Raw genomic sequence first — 23,096 nt, 5'->3', positions numbered from 1 at the left:
CATCTGGTAACTAGAGAAATATGTCCCTTCACTGAGCAAGTGCACATGTGCCAGGTAGGCTCTGGTGTCTTAAACATGAGGACCTCACTGCAAGCAACAGTAACAAATATTAGTGCTTAAAGCCTCATCAGAGAATGTAGCTCTGATTTTGCTTAAGACATTGACGTTTGATAGAGACAATGTAAGTGTTGCTGACTTACATTGTTGCTTAAACGCTTTTTGAGAGATGTCCTAGAATTATTAATAGACACAGGATCTACAGTGGAAGCTTTCTTAACCCATCTCCATTTAAGTTACTCCTTGATTGACCAACACTCCTCATTTCTTTTGAAAACACATGTTAACTGATGCTCATGGAATGCTGAGTACTTCTAACTAGCAGGCTGATACATATATTATTTATTTATTTATTTATTTATTTTTGAGACAGAGTCTCACTCTGTCTGTCACCCAGACTGGAGTGCAGTGACGCGATCTCAGCTCACTGCAACCTCCACCTCCCTGGTTCAAGTGATTCTTCTGTCTCAGCCTTCCGAGTAGCTGGGACTACAGGCATGTGCCAGCACACCCAGCTAATTTTTGTATTTTTAGTAGAGATGGGGGTTTCACTGTATTGGCCCAGTTGGTCTCAAACCCCTGACCTCGTGATCTGCCTGCTTCGGCCTCTCAAAGTGCTGGGATTACAGGCGTGAGCCACTGCGCCCGGCCTATCTTTTATTTTTTTATTTTTTGAGATGGAGTCTTGCTCTGTTGCCCAGGCTGGAGTGCAGTGGTACAATCTTGGCTCACTGCAACCTCTGCCTCTCGGATTGAAACGATTCTCCTGCCTCAGCCACCTAAGTAGGTGGGATTACAGGTGCGTGCCACCATGCCTGGCTAATTTTTGTATTTTTAGTAGAGACGGGATTTCACCATGTTGGCCAGGCTGCTCTCGAACTCCTGACCTCATGATCCACCCTCCCCGGCCTCCCAAAGTGCTAGGATTACAGGCGTGAGCCACTGTGCCTAGCCCAGGCTGCTATTTTTTATCTATTCTCATTATTGAGTGGTCCCTTACCAAAAGTCAGTTGTAGGTTTTTCCCAACTTGTCTACTCTAGATTGATTTACAAGTGCTCTAAGGTCTCTCTCCATTCAAAGGGGAAAGAAAAAGAATATTAAAAAATCTGAAACAAAAATCACAATCACCCATCATGCGCATCATTTATGTGCATTCTTTGTTAGAAAGCGAACTCCAACGGACAGATTCTAATTCAAAGAAATTACCCTGATCCTACTTTGAAAGAAAAGCAATAAACAGATACACATCTGTAATGTTCCTGCTGAACTGACTTTATTAAATAACTAACTACAGTGCTGGGTTGTGAAAGCTAAGATGGTTTATAGTGAATTATTTTGGTTCCTTTCGGAAATATTTCTGGCTTTTGTAGGCGGATAATATGAGGCATTCAGGTATAGATAATTTCCCTGTCTTCTGAGAAATCATAGTTGAAAACTATATGATGATACAACTACTATGGACCCACAAAAACTAAAAATTAAAAAAGGGAAAATTACATGACAGAGTTATTTGGTAATGTAAAGCTTTCGCTAAGGAGCCATTTAAATGAACGTAAGGAAAAATGTTGCTGTTGAAGTGAATTTGTGTTTTACTTTTGTCAGACAGCGGTAGGGAGAGACTCTGGAGTTGATTTTCAGTTCCTCTCAGAACTGTTGGTGGATGCTGAACAGTGAGGTGACAAGATGACACAAAAGACACTTGGTCACCAGAAGGCGGACCTAAGGCCGTCTCACTGCCACCATCTAGGTGACCCATGCAGAGGGCTGCCTGGTGATAGGGCTTCCATGGTGATGATTAGCAATTACTTATTTACTTGTCTATCTCCTCAATCCCACAGGGAGAGCCCACATGGAGAGAGACTGTGTCTTACTCAGAATCAGCATCCTTAGGGAGACCAAGGCATCTTTAGGATGTTCAGGCTGCAACTATTTAGGGGAAAAGTCAACCACTGGCATGGATGTGCGCACCATTAATCTGTATAGGGTAGGCTGCTTGGAGGAAACAAATACCTGAATAGGAAGCAGAAATTCTGAACTTTGAAACCTGATCTACCTACTTCCTCTTTGAGGAGGATTTTTAAGTATCAGAAATAAAATTATTTCGAAATCGCTCTTTTACATATGTTTAATTACACTTCATAACAGTCAACACAGGAGGATTTTTTCCATTTTTATAAATGAAAAAGTGAACGGGAAGATTACGCATTATATCCTGCTTATTCAAAGTCACAGTATTGTCTGGGACTGACTCTGGTATCTGAATCTCCAAAAAATGTAAATGTTCATTTCATCAAGTTACTTCTGTTGTTCTTTGTCTCATACATGTGGGCCAATAATGTTGTCTTGCTTCCCTTGGAGAATTGCTCTATAAAGCAAATGAGAAAATGTAATCAAAGTGCCCTGAAAACTCAAAAATTCCCTAGCAATATGTTTTTATATTATTGTACCTGGATAATGGAAATAAAAAGAGGAGTTGGGCACCAACTGGTGAACTGACTACTCGCCTCAAAACTATTCTTTCGCTGTATAGCTATCACATAAAGCCAAATGAACCTGGGTTTAAGGGAATTACAAGTGTTTTCATTATGTGCTTGGGTAGTGTGCAGGTAAACTGTTTTGTCACTTTCAGAGAAATTTTTTTTTTCATTTTTTCACCAGGTGTCATTAGCTTAAGACCCCATCACACTCTCTTTCTCCAAGAGAGGGTTGCTGATAAATGCCAGAGATCTACTGTGGTACGAGGTATATAGAAAGCTGGTGAAGTACCAAAAAAGTGAGATCTGACAGAAACAGGAGAAAGGCATTAACAGGAGTCAGACCATTACCTGATATGTGGGCAGACTGTTTAAGGATTAGCCACTTCCTCCCTCCTTCTCCTCCCCATAGCTTCAGGTACAACAAAACGGGATGTAGAGTCTTTAATAAGAAGAATAAAGGGGCACACACATTGGAGCCCTTGCATAATTTCTTCCTTCCATCTTTCCTTCTCTCCTTCTTGTTCTCTCTCTACCTTTCTCTTTTTCCTCTCCTTCCTCTTTTCTCTCTCTCTCTCCCTCCCTCCCTCCCTCCCTCCTTCTTTCCTTCTTTCTTTCCCTTCCTTCCTTCCTTCCTTTCTTTCTTACTTTTTCTCTTTCTCTCTCTCTGCCTCCCTCCCTTCCTCCCTTCCTCCCTTCCTCCCTTTTTACTTCTTTTATCTAATAATTGTGAGTGTGAGCTGTGAATGAGACGTCTGAAGGCTTTAGGGGTCTTCATGTTGTGAACCTCTGGCCTCATTCATTTGGAGGCCCATTGATTTGAGACAAGAAATCCCTACCTTGTTCATCCCTCTGTTCCTCTTCCTTTCCCTCTCTCTCATTTGAGCTGAGCTGACTTCTACTCCTAACAATGCAGCGGACCATGGAAGGGTTAGGAAATTGAAATAAAAATCTAGCTTAGGCTCAAGGAAGAGAGGCAAAGCTGCCGCCTCCCCTTATATTTTTGAAATTTCCCAAGCCAGGGCAGTGGGTGAAGGGAGAAAGCAGGACTCTGAGAGCTCAGGATGAAGAAAAAGCTTTTTCATTCTGCTATAATTCTTGAGAAAAGTAGAGCATGGCAGATGGAACACAGGAGGGTGAGAAACCTCAAAATCGGCAGGCCTGAGTTATCCATGTTCTCTTCCATTGCTCATGTGTGCCTGAAGCATGAGAAGTATTGTTAAACTATGTTTTGTCCTTTGTTAAACTATTTTTTGTCTTTTCTATGTTGTAGATCAGTTTGAGTGGGTACAGATCACGTGCCAGTCTTTATAGACTGGGAATTGTTGGGCAGTAATCCTCTGTCTGATCATCGTTAGGAAGTTTGATCAAGGGTCAGAGGGCATGCTTAATATCCACCTCACCAGCCTCTTCCCCACCTCACCCACCATTGTCCAAGCAAAGGGTCAGAAAGTGAAAGAAGGTGGGCTTTTTTTTTTTTGAGTAATGAGTCTGTTTTCTTATGTGAATATTTGTGCCATTTAAAATGATAAGCGTAAAATCATACTGCTTGTAAACACCAGAATAGATAAGAATTCTGAAAAATTAATGCTTTCTTATTAATACATGTTCATATTTAGGATTTACTTATAAGGACCTTGTCCTGATTGTTCCCACCGTACTTTTCTGGGAAGGATAGATGTTGGTACAAATAATGCTGATGCTAAAATGGTCTGTCCTTCATACTGTATGTTCCCTCACCTGAGACAAGGTGCCACATACGGTCACTAAACAAAGGGTATGAGACAATAAGGCCTGTGCCTACATTCTGGAGTAGCTTTGAAACTCAGATGTGACTTGCTGTTTTTGTAAGTCACTGTTATGGACTGAACTGCATCCTCCCTCAAATTTATATGTTGCAGACCTCACCCCTGGTTCCTCAAAATGTGACTGTATTTGGAGATAGTGTCTTTAAAACAGTGACTAGGTTACAATGAGGCGGCTAGGGTAGGCCTTAATCCAGTCTGACTGGCCCTTATAAGAAGAGAAAATCTGGACACACAGAGATATACCAGGGACTTGTGCACACAGAGGAAAGGCCATGTGAGAGCCGAGTCAGAAGGAGGCCACCTGCAAGCCATGGAGTGAGGCCTCTGGAGAAACCAAACCTGCTGACACCTTGATCTTGGACTTCCAGCCTCTAGAACTGAGAGAAATTAAGTGTCTGTTGTTTAAGCCACCAAGTCTATGGTCTTTTTCACTTGGTTGGTTTTTTGTTTTTGTTTTTATAGCAAACCTAGCACAGACTAGTATATTTATCAGCACTTTTTTTTTTTTTTTTTTTTTTTTTTGAGATGGAGTCTCGCACTGTCACCCAGTCTGGAGTACAATGGCGTCATCTCGGCTCACTGCAACCTCTGGCTCCTGGGTTCAAGCAATTCTCCTGCCTCAGCCTCCCTAGTAGCTGGGATTACAGGCATGCACCACCACGCCTGGCTAAGTTTTGTATTTTTAGTAGAGAGAGGGTTTCAGCATGTTAGTCAGGCTGGTCTTGAACTCCTGACCTCAGGTGATCTGCCTGCCTTGGCCTCCCAAGTGGTTGGGATTATAGGCGTGAGCTACCATGCCTGGCCAGCATCTTCTTTTTTTTCCCCCCAAGGGCTTTGAAATTGAAAATAATTTTAAAGGAAATCACATATATTCAAGTAATATTCTCTTCTAATAAGATTCCGACTTTACAGCACAGTAATTTAAGATAAGCCAAGAGGAATTCACTTGAAATCTTGGTTTAGACAGCAGAGTTCCGTCAACACAGGAGCGTTTCTGTCTGTTTTGGGTAGACTCTTGAACCAGTGAGGTGCAGTGAGGACGCAGGCAGTTGTGTTTTGTGACTACATAAACACAGATGGAAGCCACAGTTGGCAGCATCCTGTATACCCAGCTGGTGGTCTTTAAGTGGGGATGATGGGTGCAATGAAGGGTTGTCATAAAGGCTTTTGGGTTTGCCACATAGTTCCATCTAGACTTACAGGAGAATTGTTCTCAATCACAACTGCTGGTTCAACAATACAATCATTGTAGGCAAAAGGTAACACTTAGAGAAGGCTAAGATCAATGATGTGCTATTTGTGAGGACACCCAAGGTAAACCCACAGCAATGACTTCCAAACTTTCCCTTAATTCCACACCATATGGAGAGAATCATAATGTCAAAGGGGTGGAATTCAGCAATCTTAATATGAAAAAAAGCATGCCTGGCTCTAGGTCTCACTGATTGACTTTTTTTTTTTAGGTTCCAAGGATACTTCCTAACCTGATTTTCAATGACTGTTTCCATGGAACAGGGAGATATCTGAATCAACTCAGTGTAACATGGTGAAAACTGAAGCCATCGTTACGGGTAAGAACCTTAAAGGGAGGGAATTCCACTGCTGCCTACTGATTCCATCTGTCTCTAGATGAGGCCTGTGCTGAGAGGTGAGTGAATGTATTAAATTTACCCTCTTCTTTCCAAAAGGAATTTCAGACAATGTTTCATTGTGGCAGAGAATCAATCTCATTTAATGATTAAAAAAAAGAAAACCACACAGGAAAATAATGGTTTTCCATTTTGTTCCTCTCAAGGACTCAACTTACCTGGTAATGGTAAATATATTCCAATGATAACCATTTCGGAAATGTGATAGAATTACAATTCTCCTATATTTAGTTGTTGTTGTTTTACTTCAGTTCATGGAGATATATATATATATATATATATATATATATATATATGTGATATATATATCATATATATGGTATATATGTATATATATCATATATATGTGTATATGTATGTATATGTGTGTGTGTATATATGTATATCATGTCCATGATTCTAATGAATAACTCACTCATCCAATGATTTGTTCATTTATTTCTTCATTTATTTGTAAAATGTGTAGCCAGATACTGTGTGAGGCACTGGGATGTGCCAGTGAGCAAGAGATACACATCTTACTTTTGTAGCTTTTATTTTAGAAGGGGAATTGGTCACGAACAGGAAGACGGGCATTGACATGTCAGAGTGAGAGGCGAGGAAATTCCTTGCTAGGAGGGCAACTTTTGAGCAAAAGCCTGAAGGTAATGAGAAAACCACTCTAAAGATATTGGGAGAAGAGCGTTGCAGCCAGGGAAAATGTAATGTCTAAGGTGGGAGCAGCCTAATGCTATTTTTGAGGAAGAGTGAGACTGAAGTTGGGTGAGCTGGGCTTGGACTGGTAGAAGATGAGCTCAGAGAAGTGACGGGTGGATTCGAGCAGATCACAGAGGGCCTTAAGGGCCACCACAGGGCTGTGGGTTTTATTCTGGGTGAGATGGGAAACCACTGGCCATCTTTGAGCAGATGAGTGAAATGATATGACATATTTCAAGAGAATCCAGCTGGCTTCTGTATTAAGAATAGACTGAAGGGAGGAGCTGTTGCAATAATAGGCTATTCCAGTAAGAGTCTATTTCAATAATCCAGATGAGAGGTGATGACAGCTTTGTACAGATTAGTGGGACTGGGATGTGACAAAAAGTGATTGAGTTCTCGATAAAATCTGAAGGACTTCAGCAGGATTTGCTGATGAAGCATAAGTGAGAAGAATGGAGTCGAGGATAACATCAGGTTTTTGGCTTGAAATTGCCATTGACCAAGTATAATAATAATAAATAAATTAAAAAAAAAAAAAAAGAAATTGCCATTGACCAAGATGAGGAGTGATGCAGAAGGTGCTTGACTTGGGACATGATTCTTTCGTGCTGCCTACTAGAAGTCCAAGTGAAGCTATCATCCTCAGCAAACTGCTGCAGGAACAGAAAACCAAAGACCACGTGTTCTCATGTATAAGTGGGAGCCAAATGATAAGAACACATGGACACATAGAGAGGAACAACACACACTGGGGCCTATTGGAGGACAAAGGATGGGAGGAGGGAGAGGATCAGGAAAAATAACTAATGAGTACTAGACTTAATAGTTGGGTGATGAAATTATCTGCACAGCAAACCCCCATGACACATATTTACCTATATACAAAACTGTGCATGTACCACTGAACTTAAAGTTTTTTAAATTATTTTTTTATTTTTTTAAAGTCCAAGTGGAGAGGCCAGCTGTGAAGTTAGATATATCAGTCTGGATCTTATGGGGGAGAGATTGGGCCTAGACATAGAAATTTGGGAGTCATCACCATAAAGGTGGCATTTAAAGCCATGAGACTGAATGGCATCACCCGGGAGTATGTGTAGATTTAAAGAGGCAGATGAGTCACTTGAGGTCAGGAGTTTGAGACCAGACTGGTCAACAGGGCAAAGCCCCATCTCTATTAAAACACAAAAATTAGCCAGGCATGGTGGCGGGCACCTGTAATCCCAGCCACTCAGGAGGCTGAGGTGGAGAATTGCTTGCATTTGAGAGGCAGAGGTTGCAGTGAGCCGTGATCGCACCACTGCACTCCAGTCTGGGCGACAGAACAAGACTCCATCTCAAAAAACAAAACAAACAAAAACAGACAGAGACTAGAGTGATGCAGCCAGAAGCCAAGGAATGACTGAGCCACCAGAAGCTGGAGGAAACAAAGAAATGAATTTCTCCTAGAGCCCTCAGAGAAAATAAGACCCTGCTAATACCTGGATTTCAGGCTTCTGGCCTCTGGGATCTGTGAGGGAATAAATTTCTGTCATTTTAAGCCACCATTGGTGGTAATTTGTGATGATAGACACAGGAAACTAATGCAGTATCTCAATTGTCTTTAGGAAGTTTTCATATTGGTCACTTTTAATTGCTGTGTTTCTTTTCTCTTCGTAAAATGCTATTTTATTCAGTTCTTCAAATAGCAATTTTTAACTCTCGAGCATGATTTATGCAAATATGGCACATAGCTGTACTGTACAACACACTGAGTTTTTTGTTTATGGTATTTTCCTATTCAGAATGTGACAGGGCCAAGATACCGTATGTATTCTAACAAAGCTCGCTTGCTCCCTTAACTAACTTCTGTGTGCCTGTTGTGACCATCTGTGAGGTCATCCAGGAAGAAAGGTAAAACCATTAGCTGACAATCAAGACATGGAAAGTGTTTGTAGTGTTGACTCCTGTTTTGCATTCCTGTGGAATAATAACCATTCCAGAAGCTATCAACAGAAAACAAGATGGCAGTTTGATCTATTCCTTTGCTGATAGCTGCTCCTTAAATATACAATATTCTATTGCCTCTCTTTATTGCCACATCCATAATTCTAGTTTATTACATCATAAGCAATTTACTATAGGCCTATATTTACTGCACCTTTAATTCCAAGGCTACAGATTTAAATTCTAGGATTCCCTTAGATAAATGCTCTCTTCCTCACCCAGCTTTCCTATTTTTGGTTTATCTTTGGAGCTCAACACATTCTTGGTAAAGATCCCATGCTGGATGGATTTGGATGGGAAGCAGGTGTTTCTTGACCTGATAGAAAGTGAATGGACAGAAGAGATTGCATTTTTACCTTTCAGAAAGTCTCAGCCAATAACAGAGTTGTGGTTAAGGACAAGGACACCTTCAACTGCAAACTGGCTCTGACCCAGTCTGCTACAAGTGTCTTCAGGTATTGGTATCCTTTGAGGAGGGAGAATGGGGTTGGATGTCATCCTTGAGAAAATAACCACATCCAGGCTCACTCTTTGATGCCTTAAAGAGATTTGCATTAATTCACCAGGAATGGCCTTTGAAGAATTAGAAAATATGGAGCAAGGAATTATGGATGTACTTCAGAGGACAGCTAGTAAGAGAAAGGCCGTGGATTATGCACAGTTTAGTAAATACTACTAGTAATTTTCCTTAATAAATTTGAGTTGCACCATAAAAACTACCCAAAGCCAAAGTTACTCTTATTCCAGTGTTATTCAATACTCAGTTTAACTCATAAAACATTATTAGCCATCTATTAATGTCTAAGAGTATGCTAGGAGAAGTGGAAAGTACAAAGATGAAAGATGCTTGCTTCCTGCCCTCAGCAGAGCTTCTAGTCTTTTGGGACACTTCGCATTACTGGTGTAGAGTACAGAAAAAGAAAATAGGTATAGCAGTCAATTATTCTATCAGCAAAGCAAAAAGCCTGCTTTTTGTCTCCTCCTATGTGGAATCTTTCCTGATTCCTCCAGCCAAAGGTGAACTCTCCCTTTCTTTTGGTAGCATAAAATCTACTACGTATTTCAAGGAATTTATTTTTGTGTAAAATAAGCCTACATCCTGCTCTGCCTGTTCCTCGAAGATCAGGACAGCGTCTACCGAAATGTGCCTTCTCCTTCAGAGCTAAATGCAGTGATTTGGTCGTAGTATGTTGTCCCCAGTAAATGGTCCTTCAGTTGAACTTATTCTCCTCTTTGTGCGTTAACACTATGCCTCACAAAGTAGTGTGTTCTGCCAAGACAGAGGCCTTTGAGATAGGCAGGAAAGATGGAAGGTGGTTATTGAGGTCTGTAGTGAGACTACTTGACTTTTTCCATTACTACCTTTTAGTGATGATTTCTCACTCTCTCCCAACAATCACGGCCCATTGTCCCCAAGCACTTTCAAAGCTTGCTTTTCATCAGGCTGCCAGCCCCTTAATATCATGGAGGTATGGCTCATCTCCTGTTCAACAGCAGATTTTAGGCAAGAGCCAGGAATATTGCCAAAGAATTCATGCCAAACTTTCATTCTTATGAAAGTCTGATCCCTTTAATGTCTCTTGAGAGCAGTTATAGTTTTAGCTTTTAACATCTCATTTAAATGACACATATTCACGCTGAAGAGCTCATGATTCTATTTATCTCCTTATTAATTAAAAGAATGGAATAAAACAAGTTCACAACCTGTGGTTCCAGGGAAGCTATATTATGTGTTGCATCCCAATTTTCTAGTTTTCTTCTTCCATATTTGTTATTTCTCAACCTGAAATTTCTTGCTGAGAAGAACATATTGCTGTTAAAGATTAGAACTGATGTTTGAAACCAAAATAAATGGAGGTTCAGAGCTCCCACAGAGCAGTATCTACCAATGTGTGTGCATAGATGTTGCCCATGAGATCTTATACATTAAGAGAGTTTAGTGGTCAAATATGTTTGGGAGGCACTGCTTCATTTCATCCTTCTTAAAAATTCACACCATACAATAACATTTGTCTCTCAGAAGTCCTGCAGGAAGGAAAACAATTTGAGTGTTTAACTCAGTATCTCCCAAATTCATTTGATGACAGGACAGTGTTCCTTGTAACTGTGACATACGGTGGGATTGTTGTCTTAAGAAACACATTTTGAAAAGTTTGATCCATAGATCTACTCTCTTTGGGACTGTCTAAAATAATTTGCAGTCTTAAATATTGTTTTTGAAACAATATTTTCATTTTGTTCATTTTAATGAAAATGAAATGAAAAGTTAGACATCGTTTCTTGATCAGAAATATGACCTTTAATTATGACACTACTTTTAATCTAATTCATATCAGATTTACATCATCAAATCTTACGTCATCTTTTCATTTACAAAAATACCTAAGCATTAAGATGGTCTGTATGTCTACGAAAAACAGCATCTTTTTTTAATCAATCATATCTCACAGATAGGTTGCAAGTAAGGTGCATGTCCTTGACATTTAATGTAAATATTTAAAATGCATTTGTTATATTCTTTTCTCTCTCTCTTTTTTCTTTTTTCTTTTTTTTTTTTGTGACAAAGTCTTGCTTTGTCACCCAGGCTGCGTTGCAGTGATACGGTCTTGGCTCACTGCAACCTCTGGCTCCCGGGTTCAAGCGATTCTCCTGCCTCAGCCTCCTGAGTAGCTGGTACTACAGGCGTGTGCCACCACACCCAGCTAGTTTTTGTATTTTTTGTATTTTTGTATTTTTAGTGGAGATGGGGTTTTGCCATGTTGACCAGACTGGTCTCGAACTCCTGACCTCAGGTGATCTGTCCTCCTCGGTCTCCCAAAGTGCTGGGTTTACAGGCATGAGCCACCGTTTCTGGACTCTTCTTTTTCTTTCTTAATATTTTCCAGTTGGTTTTTAAAACATCTCTGTATTATTTCTAACTGTTTCAGTATTTGAAAATTAAAAAAAAAATCCTTTTAATGACATTATTCATTTACTGATTTTAAAAAAGTATGCAAAATGATACGTTAGGCAACAACAGTGTTGTAGAACATCTAAAAAGGTTACAGAATCTTAGATGTAGCATTTACATATTTACTATGACACTTTTCCTTTAAAGTGTCTGACTGAAACTCTGTATTTATTATTGTCCGTAAGTTACCCCAGAATCCAGAAAGTACTTCTGTTACTAATACCTTCCTAGATTGCTCTCAGTTTCATTCTAAGATCCAACACTTTAAAATGAACTGAGAGTTTGCATTGACATGAATAATGAATGAGTTCGATGAAAGTTATTTCTCAGAGAAAATTTCTTTGTGAAGTAGTTAGGTCCCAGATGAAGAGAGATAAGCTGGACTAACACAGATATCCAAGAAAGCTTCAAGTTGACCGAAAATAAAGGGCAGTTAAACGTCATATCACAGAGGGATCTGTGTTCAGAATGCTGCAAATAAGACCTTTTGGAAATACACACCATTTATTTTTAAAGTAGTAGCATCTGAAAGTCCACTTGACTGCTCAATACATATATTTTTAAATCTGCTGCACTCTGTGAACTCCCACAATGGATATTCAAGGCTTTTTTTTTTTTTTTTTTTTTTTTTTTTTTCTTGAGAGGGAGTCTCCCTCTGTCGCCCAGGCTGGAGTGCAGTGGCGCGATCTCCGCTCACTGCAAGCTCCACCTCCCTGGTTCATGCCATTCTCTTGCCTCAGCCTCCCAAGTAGCTGGGACTACAGGCACCCGCCACCATGCTCAGCTAATTTTTTGTATTTTTGGTAGAAACGGGGTTTCACTGTGTTAGCCAGGATGGTCTCGATCTCCTGACCTCGTGATCCGCCTGCCTTGGCCTCCCAAAGTGCTGGAATTACAGGCGTGAGCCACCGCACCCAGCCTATTCAAGGCATTTTACTTTCTGGTGTATCTGATGTGTGTGGAGACATTTTTTATTCTAAATAATTTTATTTTAAAAGCACACATACAATTATATATTGGGTAATACATTGAAAGAAAGGGAAAAAAACAAGATGCAACCGTAACACTGTGAAATAATCACTATTAACACAACAGTTTGGTGAATTTCCTTCTATTCTTTTCCTACACATACCTGAATTTTCTCTGAAATAGTTAAGATGACTCTATCCGATTTTCTTTCTTTCTTTTTTGTTTTTTTAGACAGTGTTTCACTCATGTTGCAAAGGCTGGAGTGCAATGGCACTATCTCCGCTCACTGCAACCTCTGCCCCCTGGGTTCAAGCGATTCTCCTGCCTCAGCCTCCTGAGTAGCTGGGCCTACAGGCATGTGCCACCACACCCAGCTAATTTTTGTATTTTTAGTAGAGACAGGGTTTCATCATGTTGGCCAGGCTGGTCTCAAACTCCTGACCTCAAGTGATCCACCTGCGTTGGCCTCCGAAAGTGCTGGGATTACAGGCATAAACCACCGTGCCTGGCCTGACTCTATCCATTTTCTCCTGTCATTTTCACATAGGTATCTTTTCCTGAACATAATCCACCTTTTTAATGGCTGCTTAGTATTTCATTGTCTGGATATTCACAGTTTTCTTAATCCACCCCACTTTTTTGGGTAAGTTGTTGTCAGTTCTTCACTATTATACATTCTATTATGATTGACATTAAGCATTTTTGGTGTTTTTGGAGAAAGTAAAATGCCTTGTAATTATGAAACATAAGGTATAAACAGTTTAGGCTTTTATTATATAATGCTACATGGACCTGCAGAAGTGAAGGCTGAACAAATTTATATGTGCATGCATCCACCATGTGGAAATGCCCAACTGAATTGCAACCTCCCTCAGAATCTGTATGATTTTAGGTCAATGTATTATAGAAAATATTTATTATTGCTTCAATTTGCATCCCTTTGATTACTGAGTAGTTTAATTTTAAAATTTATTTGCTACCTATTTATACATCTGTAATTTTAAATCACTTGTTCCTCCTGTCTTTTGCCTTTTTTATATCCTGAGATATCATTGTTTTTGTTATTGATATGTTACTTTCTTACTCATAATGATATAAAATGGTCACTATTTTTTATTGCACATGTTTTCTCAGTTTATTATTTAGTGCTTAATGTTGATTAGGTTTTTGGGCAGAGAAATGTTTACATTTCTAATTACAAATATATTAATTTTTTCCTGAAACATGAAACATTCATAGTAGTTATTACTATTTCTGGTTCTTTCCCTTCTGAATACATGCGTGGATTGTACCTGACGTGGGGTAGGTTGGGGCTGTGTGACTAGCTCTGTCCCATGACTTGTGAGCAGAAGTCTCTGGTGTCACTTCCTGGCCGGAGAACTTCACTACTCGTGAGAGAATTCCCAGACCTCTCTTCTGTTTCCCTCTGCCCAGTGACTGCTCTTTCAGCCTGAGACGTTGGAGCAGAGCCTGCAACAGACTCACTACAATCATTTCAGCAAGAATCCATCTTGTAAGCCTCTATTTTAAACCTCATTTTTTTTTGGTTGTTTTTTGTTTTTTGTTTTTTGTTTTGGAAGAATCATTTGTTACAGTAACACAATCTAGCCTATGTGGGACTGTCGGAATTCAAAATTTCTCCTCAGCCCACATAATTGATAAATATAATTGATATGAGGGTTTTTAATAAGATTTTTGTGTTTTCATAATTTAGCTCATTTAATCCATTTGAAATATCTTGATGTGTGGTATTAGAAGAAAGGCTAGTATAATTATATATGCAATATATAATTTTATACCACATGCTGTTTATAATTTTACATATATACATACACCTACACACATATATGTCTATAATCTCCTACTGATCTGTTATACTACCTTTGTGACATAATAATTATCATATAATTTAATTTTTGGACTCTTCTGTTCCATCCATCTGTATAGTAGCATCACACTGTGTTAATACTGGTTCTAAAACTTGCTGGGTAAATGACCCTTTCTATAGGATCCATTTACTCTTCTTTTTTTTTTTTTTTTGTGACAGAGTCTCGCTCTGTCACCCAGGCTGGAGTGCAGTGGTGCGATCTTGGCTCACTGCAACCTCCACCTCCCAGGCTCAAGCAATTCTCCTGCCTCAGAGTCCCAAGTAGCTGGGATTACAGGTGCCCGCCACCATGCCCGGCTAATTTTTGTATTTTTAGTAGAGATGGGGTTTCACCATGTTGGTCAGGCTGGTCTCGAATTCCTGACCTCAGATAATCTTGAAAAGATTTGCTTATTCACTGGAATTTTGTTGAGAATATCATTAAACTTATAAATATTTGGGGAAAACATTGTTTTAAATTCCATCTTTGTATCTAAGAACATGGGCACATTTATATTTACATCAGGATATTTATATGATCAGTTTTATTTTATAGTTTTCAAAAACAAAATCATACAATATTTTTTCCTAGGTATTTTGCAGGTTTTTTTTCACAATTGAGTTTGATCTTTTATAATATATATTTTTTGTTATTAACTTAATTTTATGTGTGTGTGTATTTACATTGGCTCACCTTCTCACATTATGAAATACTTTAATTTCCTCTTCATTATTTTGAGTTTTCTCATAATGTAATACTCTTCAAATATTCATTACTTCTGTTTTGTTGATTGCATTGGTTAGAACTTTCAGAGTAAGAAAATGACAATGGGTCATCTTATTTTGTTCCTAATTTAAATATAAATGCCATTACTTATGGTTTGGAAGGCAGATTGAAATAAATGCTATATTATTAATTTAATATAATATAATAAATGCAAATTAAAATAAATATTATTTATACTCATGTCTCAATATGCACTGAATTTTATTAAATATTTTTCAGAGTTCAATTTGCCCTTCTAATGAGTTATTTCATATGAATACAATTCTTTACATTAACTCATCCTGGCAATTCTGGGATAAGCTGTATTTGATCAGTAAGAGTTTTTCTTTCAATATGCTGCTGAAAGTGATTTGTTGATACTTTATGTAGCGTTTTGCATTTATTAATAAATTAGATTTGATATAAGCTTTCTTATTTTGTGTATTGGCCTTGTCAATTTTGTCATTAGGTTATCTAAGCTTAATAAAATGTGAAGGATAGCTTTCTAATGATTTTTATGTCCTAGAAAAGTATAGAAATTCCATTCAGCTTAAAAAAACTGATCAGTATAACTGTGTAGCTCTGAATGCTTCTATCAAGAGTTCTTTGATCAAATGAAAAACATTTTTCTTTAGTTATTGATATTCTTGAGTAGACTTTGAGAATTTATTTTGGACTGTTACCTATTTCAATAAGACATTATTTTAATTATTATTTATTTTAGACTATTATCTATTTCAAAAAGATACTATTTTAATTATTTTTCATATACCTATTTAAATAATATTATATAACAATTATTATTGGAATTTAAATTGTTATGCTACCATTTTTTTAATTTCAACTTTTGCCTTTCCCTCCCTCCCTCCCTTATTTCCTTCCTTCCTTCCTTCCTTCCTTCCTTCCTTCCTTCCTTCCTTGCCTCTTTCCTTTTCTCTCCCTCCCTCCCTCTCTCCCTACTCCCACCAACCACCCTCCTTCCCTTTGTTCTTTCCTTCCAGCAGTTTTATCTACTTTAAAATTTAAGGAGTAACCCATTCCTGGATTGATGCCTTCCTATTTTGATTTTTAATTCACTTATTTGGTTTTGATTCTTGTTTTGAATTTCTCCTTATTTACTCATATTTAATATTTCTTGATATATTTCTAACTACTTGAATTAAATGCTTAAGCTATTATATAGTTACTTCAGTGTTTTTTTAACTCAACTTCTTAAAACATGAGGTAGAACATCAAGCACATTCATTTTCATATTACAGTCACACATCATATAACAATTATTTTGGTCAATGACAGACTGTATATATGAAGGTTATCCTGTAAGATTATAATGCCATATTTTTATGGTACCTTTTCTATATTTGGATATATAAATACTTACCATTCCATTACAATTGCCAAAAGTATTCAGCACAGTAACATACCATACAGGTTTGTAACCTAGGAGCAATAGGCTACACCATATAGCCTAGACGTGTAATAAGCTATAATGTTTGCATGACAAAATTGCCTAAGGATGCATTTTTCCAGAATATAGACATGACTGTAATTTTTCAGGCAATAACAAGATAAATATCTAGTATAAGGAAGCAGTAGCCCCTTCCCTTACAATAGACACCATGGAATCTTTTTGTCTTTTTGACTGATTAGCAGAAAATAGTATCAATGTGACTTTTATAGGTCTCTGCTTCCATGCAATCTATACTTTCTGTCATTTTAGCTGTTGAAATTTATCAAAGTATTTACCCTTTAAAAAAATTTGTTAAAGCGTTGGGTTTGTAGGTTTACTTCTCTATGTAATTCTGGTTTATTTCACACATTTTATTGTGGGTATTTACATTTTTATTTTACAGATATTTTAAAATACACACATTATTTTCTCATTGACTCAAAACTTAGACATGTTTTTAAGCTTCAAAAGTTTCAAGATTTTGTAAATTTTTTCTAATGAAAAATAAAGTAGCTCAAGTACAATACTGCAAGCAAAAAGAAAACTTGTGAAATTTTTCTTTTTTGAAAATAAAGAATAAAGGATAAAAATAATAATTTAAAATTCTACTACCTAGAGAGTTAACGGTATTAAGATTTGGGTGTATTTTCTTCCAATCCTGTTTGCTGTGTATTTATAAATATGGTGTGTGTATATATACATATATACATGCACATATAAATATATGTGTGTATACATACACACACACACACACACACATACATATATGTGTCCTGGAATCATATTGCATATAAAATGTTGTATTTTTGTGTCTTTTTCTTGATGACATTTTCATGTTATTTAGTATTTACTCAAATATAATTTTAGTGATGTACAATATTCCACCTAAAAACACAAAAGTTTATTTATATAACTCTATTGCTAAACATTATATTCATTTCCAATTTTTTGCCATAAAAATAGCATTTCAATGAATAAATTCTTGTGAATAAAATGGTATTGGTACATCTCTTTGTTTCCTTAATTCTTTTATACAAAATTATAACGTATTATGAAGAACAGGTTCATTTTTAAGGATCTTGATACCTGTCACCTAATTGCCTTCTAGAAATATTGTATCAACTTACATGCCTACCACAAGTGTATGAAAGTGCACATTTCTCTAAATTTCCAAGTATTGTAAATAAAAAGAAATCAACTTCTTAGGAAAAAAACTTTGCAATTTATGGTTATTTAAATTCATATTTTGTTGATTATTAATGAAGCTGAACGTTTTTCCACAATGATTTTATTGTATTTTGTTGGATTGCTTCTTTGTTAGTTCCTAAGTCTTTGTCTTGCCCATTTTGAATGTTCATATTTATCTTCTTTTGCATTTATGCATTAAGGAAAGAAAGGATCTTCCAATTATAGTTGCACATACTTTTTCTAGTTTGTAATGTCTTGTAGCTCCATTTGAACTCTTTTTCTGATCATGACACTTTTATAGTTTTATGTAATTCAGTCTGTCTTCTTATAGTAAAGATATTTACTCCACCACTTTTTGGAAACTGTTTTTTTTTTTTTTCTTCCCACTCATGCTTCTATACCATTGTTCAGATTGAGGTAAGAGTGGCCTCGTTATGCTATGTTGACAGCTGAGTGTTTCAACATGTGCTAGTGTTTCTCTTGCTGGACTTTTGTACAAGGACCAACAGTAAATGAGTCTGTCTCTCTTCAGGTACCCAAGCCATCAGGCTTAAAGCTGAGCAGCTGTCAGCACACTGCCTTTCATCATATTGATTAGAGAAATAGAGGGAGCTACATCCAGTGATAAGAGTGAAGGAGATGCAGAGAAGAGCAGGGATCTAAAACAAAATTCTTAATGGGCTTCAGGTCTCTCCTTGTTATTTCTGGAGTCCAGCCGCATTCTTGTCCTCACATCTTAATATCCATATCATACATTCTCTTTTTAAACTAATTTGATTTGCATTTTTGTTAAATGCAACCATAGTTTTAACTGATATTTTATTTTTCTGGTTTTTTTTTTTTTCATTCTTGTAATGCCTATGGAATTATTCTCTGCTCTAAGATCAGAGAAATATTGCCTCATATTGTTTTCCGCAGATTTAAAAATATTTGCTGCTGTCACGCATTTGGAATTTATTTTGGGGCATGGCATGTGGCAACAATCTTTGTTTTTTGAAATAGGTAACTGACCATAAATACATTAATAAATATGCCATAATAAAACAAACTCTAATTGTGGAATTTTAGACAAATTGAATAGTAAATCTTGATTGGGGGTTAAGATACACTCCCTGAACTCTTTAAGCTTGGCTATGAAGGATATGTGAAATTTTGGGACGGCAGAAATGGAGAAAGTACATTCTAGGCAAAGCACTAGAAAAAAAATCTTTGAAATTTGGAACATATTGACTATTTGGGGATAGATATTTCTGGAAATACAGCTGAACGTTTCCTCTGCCATTATTTTTTTTTTTGCTCCAGCTGTACAGTCTTTGGTGTAGCACCTCTTAATTTGTATTGCACTAATTTGTTTACATTAGTCTGCCTTGCTGAGCCATAAGCCTGAACTGTCTTGTCTTTATAGTCTCAGCAACTGTACACTGCATAGCATATAAGAGGTGATCAATTAATGTTTATGAACTGGATGAATAAATGAGTGTATGTTTCAACTGGCAAGAAGCAATGGAGAAATAGCTCAGAGATTTTTCCTAGAATATTAACATGATCTAATCTGTATTTTAAGCAGGTTATTCTTAGTTATAACTCCATAATATATGTTTAGAGTATCTAACTTTTTGCTCTGTTTTATTTCATGGTTCTTTTCAGACAAGTGAGGTACAGTTTGCTCTTTACACAGTTCTTACCATGATTGTCTCTGGTATATCTAAGGTTGTGTCTCTTAAGTCCAAAGTATTAACTAAGAGTAATGATGGATCTTAATATCAAATGCTATAATAAAACTAAAAAAATTGTAATTTGTGTGAATCACCCAAAAGGGACATTAACCAGGAAAAGCAACAAGAAACGAAAACAATGTGTATTTTCAATGTGGACAACATCTCTGGTTAGCAACGAGGGTTACTGACCTGGGACTGAGTGGCTTTCCAGGAATGCAGGACATTTGGTGCTAAAACCAGGACAGTAGGTCACCCTGTAACTTGACCAATATGAACATCTTTGGCTTCACCAAGAGTAGGTGGATATTTGTGGGCAGGACTGGGAAGTGCCACCTGAATGCACTGTGATAAATTTTATTCTTTCTAAGATGCAAATCAGAGAGCACCTCAGGCAATGTCATTGCAAGGGCTGGGGAAAGGATTCCAAAACCCAGCTGTAAAATTACCTCTAGCTGTAAATACTTTTTTATAGCTTTGATTCTAATTTCCCCTGAGATTCTTTATAAATCAACCAATCTCTTTGTTCCTCAATTTTTTTAACTTACCAAATGGGGATGATAACACTAAATGAGGGCAATCAGAGTTATGATAACGCTAAATGATTGAAAGCATTTTGTAAGCATTATGTCAATGTTCTTCTAATACCTAATCTTTCAGAATGGAAATTAGTTGGAGAGTTCATTATTTTCATTAGAATTCAGAGTCCAGCTCCCCATAGGACAAGGAACAGTGAATTGTAGCATGATATTGGATGAACTCTTAAATGATCTGGGGAATTGAAGATCACTGACCAACTTATGTCTCATAAATGTCCTATAGGGTTGGGTTGAAATCCCTTCCCATTGCTACATAATTCAGGGTTGTTCAGGAATGTGTGTGTGAGTTACACTGGCTCACACTATGCACCATAAGTTGAGCTACAACTGCACTCAACTTCATAGCACACGGGGATTCACTAGTGACTGCTGATGGTCAGTCTGCTGAGTTAGCAATTTCCCCTAGGACTATCATAATCTGCTGACGCAAGGCAGCTCAAGGTGGAAAGGGACTTACACCATTCTAAATGTACTAGGAGGAGAGATGAGAGGCCAGGGCTGGGACTAGGGTGAGTCAAGGAGGCATTTACCTTGCAGGTACAATTTAAACTTGTGCCAAAATATTTAGTAATCAAGATAAGTAATATTTTAATGTAATATTTAAAATCAAATTAATGCAAAAATGTATGGGAAACAAAGTATCTAAATTGTGAGTGAAGTCAGGATCCAACACTGCACTTGCATGTGGCTCACATCACTTGCCTCTCTCTAATCCTGAGCCTGCCAAGATCCAGACTTAGAGAGTTAGGGCCATAGTCACATTACAGAGTAGCCTTCTCACCAATGTATGTCGGACCATCTAGAATGTAGTATTCTACTTCTATGGTGAAGTAGAAAAATTACAAATGCTCCCCAACACACCCCTTTCTACCTAAGAGTAGCTTAGGCACTAAAAATATTTCTAAAAATATAAATTGGTACTCTGGAAGTGTCAAGCACAACGTTAAGTTCTTTAAATATAGTATTATATTATTATAATCACTACAATAAATTACTGTACAAGATAGATGTTGATATGGTTTGGCTATGTCCCCACTCATATCTCATCATGAACTGTAGTTCCCATAATCCCTGTGTGTGGTGGGGGGGACCTGGTGGGAAGTAATTGAATCATGGGGGTGGTTACCCCTAAGCTGTTCTCATGATAGTGAATGAGTTCTCATGAGATCTGATGCTTTTATAAGGGACTTTTCCCCCTTTGCTCAGCACTTGTCGTCTCTGCCGCCATGTGAAGAAGGACATGTTTGCTTCCCCTTTCACCATGATTGTAAGTTTCTTGAGGCCTCCACAGCCATGCTGCACTGTGAGTCAATTAAACCTCTTTTCGTTATAAATTACCCATCTCAGGTATTTCTTCATGGCAGCATAAGAATGAACTAATACAGTAAACTTGTACTGGGACAGTGGAGCGGGTGGTGGTGCTGCTATAAAGATATCCAAAAATGTGGAAGCAACTTTGGAACTGGATAACAGACAGAGGCTGGAACAGTTTGAAGGGTTCAGAAAACGACAGGAAAATGTGGGAAAGTTAGAAACTTCCTAGAGACTTGGAGGGCTCAGAGACAGGAGGATGTGGGAAAGTTTGGAACTTTCTAGAGACTTGTTGAATGGCTTTAACCAAAATGCTGATAGTGATGTGGACAATGAAGTCCAGACTGAGTTGGTCACAAGTGGAGATGAGGAACTTCTTGAGAACTGGAACAAAGGTGATTCTTGCTATGCTCTATCAAAGAGACAGGATTTTGCTCCTGCCCTGGAGAACTATGGAACTTTGAACTTGAGAGAGGTTATTTTGGGTATCTGGTAGAAAAAATTTCTAAGTGGCAAAGCATTCAAGAGGAAGCAGTGCATAAAAGTTTGAAAAATTTGTAGCCTGACGATGCGAAAGAAAAACTCATTTTCTGGAGAGAAATTCAAGTCCACTGCAGAAATTTGAATCAGTAATGAGAAGCTGAATGTTAATCACCAAGACAATGGGGAAAATGTCTCCACGGCATGCCAGAGACCTTCACAGCAGCCCCTCCCATCACAGGCCTGGAGGCCTAGGAGGGAAAAATGGTTTTGTGGGCTTCTGCTCTGTACAGCCTCAGGACATAGTGCCCTGTGTCCCAGCAGCTTCAGCTTCAGCTGTGGCTAAAAGGGGCCCAAGTACAGCTCAGGTCATGGCTTCCGAGGGTGCAAGCCCCAAGCCTTGGTGGCTTACACATGGTGTTGAGCCTGCAGGTGCACAGAAGTCAAGAATTAAGGTTTAGGAACCTTCACGTAGATTTCAGAGGATGTATGAAAATGTCTGGATATCCTTTGAGAATAAAACAGCTGATGTGCATAATCAGAAACTCTCTGTTATGCGACGTTTTAGTACTCAGTGCCTTTGCACTCCTTAGCTCAACTCTTACTGCTCAAAGATACCCTTTAGGAGGGTGTCCCTTCTGCAAGGAGAAGTTGTGAAACCATTTCTTTAAAAGTTACACTGTGCAAAAATCACAGTGACATTTCTATTGCATTTGCACTTTCCTTCAACTTCTGTTCTAGTCAAAATAGATTTGACTGTGAAGATACAGAAATGCACATAATTCACGTCCTTGAGTCGGTAGTTACAGTAGAAAGGTGTGTGTGTGTACGTGTGTGTATATAATATATGTGTGTGTGTGTGTGTGTATATATATATATATATATAAGGTTGGTGCAAAAGTAATTGTAGTTTTTGCCATTGAAAGTTATCTAGATAAAAGCTTTTATAATTATGTACTACTTAATATATATATGTACTACTTTATATATATGCCTTTAATCTAGATGAAATTTTTTTCCTTAACAATAGTGTAATTTACAAATTTTTCTGTCTTCAGCTATCACTCACCTAAGACTTGAGGAATCATTCTCTGAGTCAATTATAAAAGCAATTGATAAGGCAAGATCCT

General features: G+C 37.7%; 1 protein-coding gene across 7 annotated transcripts in view; it reads right to left on the bottom strand.

Annotated features, from left to right (window-relative positions):
* The window catches only part of GRIK1 (glutamate ionotropic receptor kainate type subunit 1), a 407,238-nt gene that overhangs the window by 157,802 nt on the left and 226,340 nt on the right, over positions 1 to 23,096 (bottom strand). The window lies entirely within an intron of this gene.

This window comes from Theropithecus gelada, chromosome 3, assembly GCF_003255815.1.
Source record: "Theropithecus gelada isolate Dixy chromosome 3, Tgel_1.0, whole genome shotgun sequence".
Classification (NCBI taxonomy): domain Eukaryota; kingdom Metazoa; phylum Chordata; class Mammalia; order Primates; family Cercopithecidae; genus Theropithecus; species Theropithecus gelada.
Note: the sequence above shows the minus strand (reverse complement) of the source record. Positions and strands in the feature narration are given on the sequence as shown.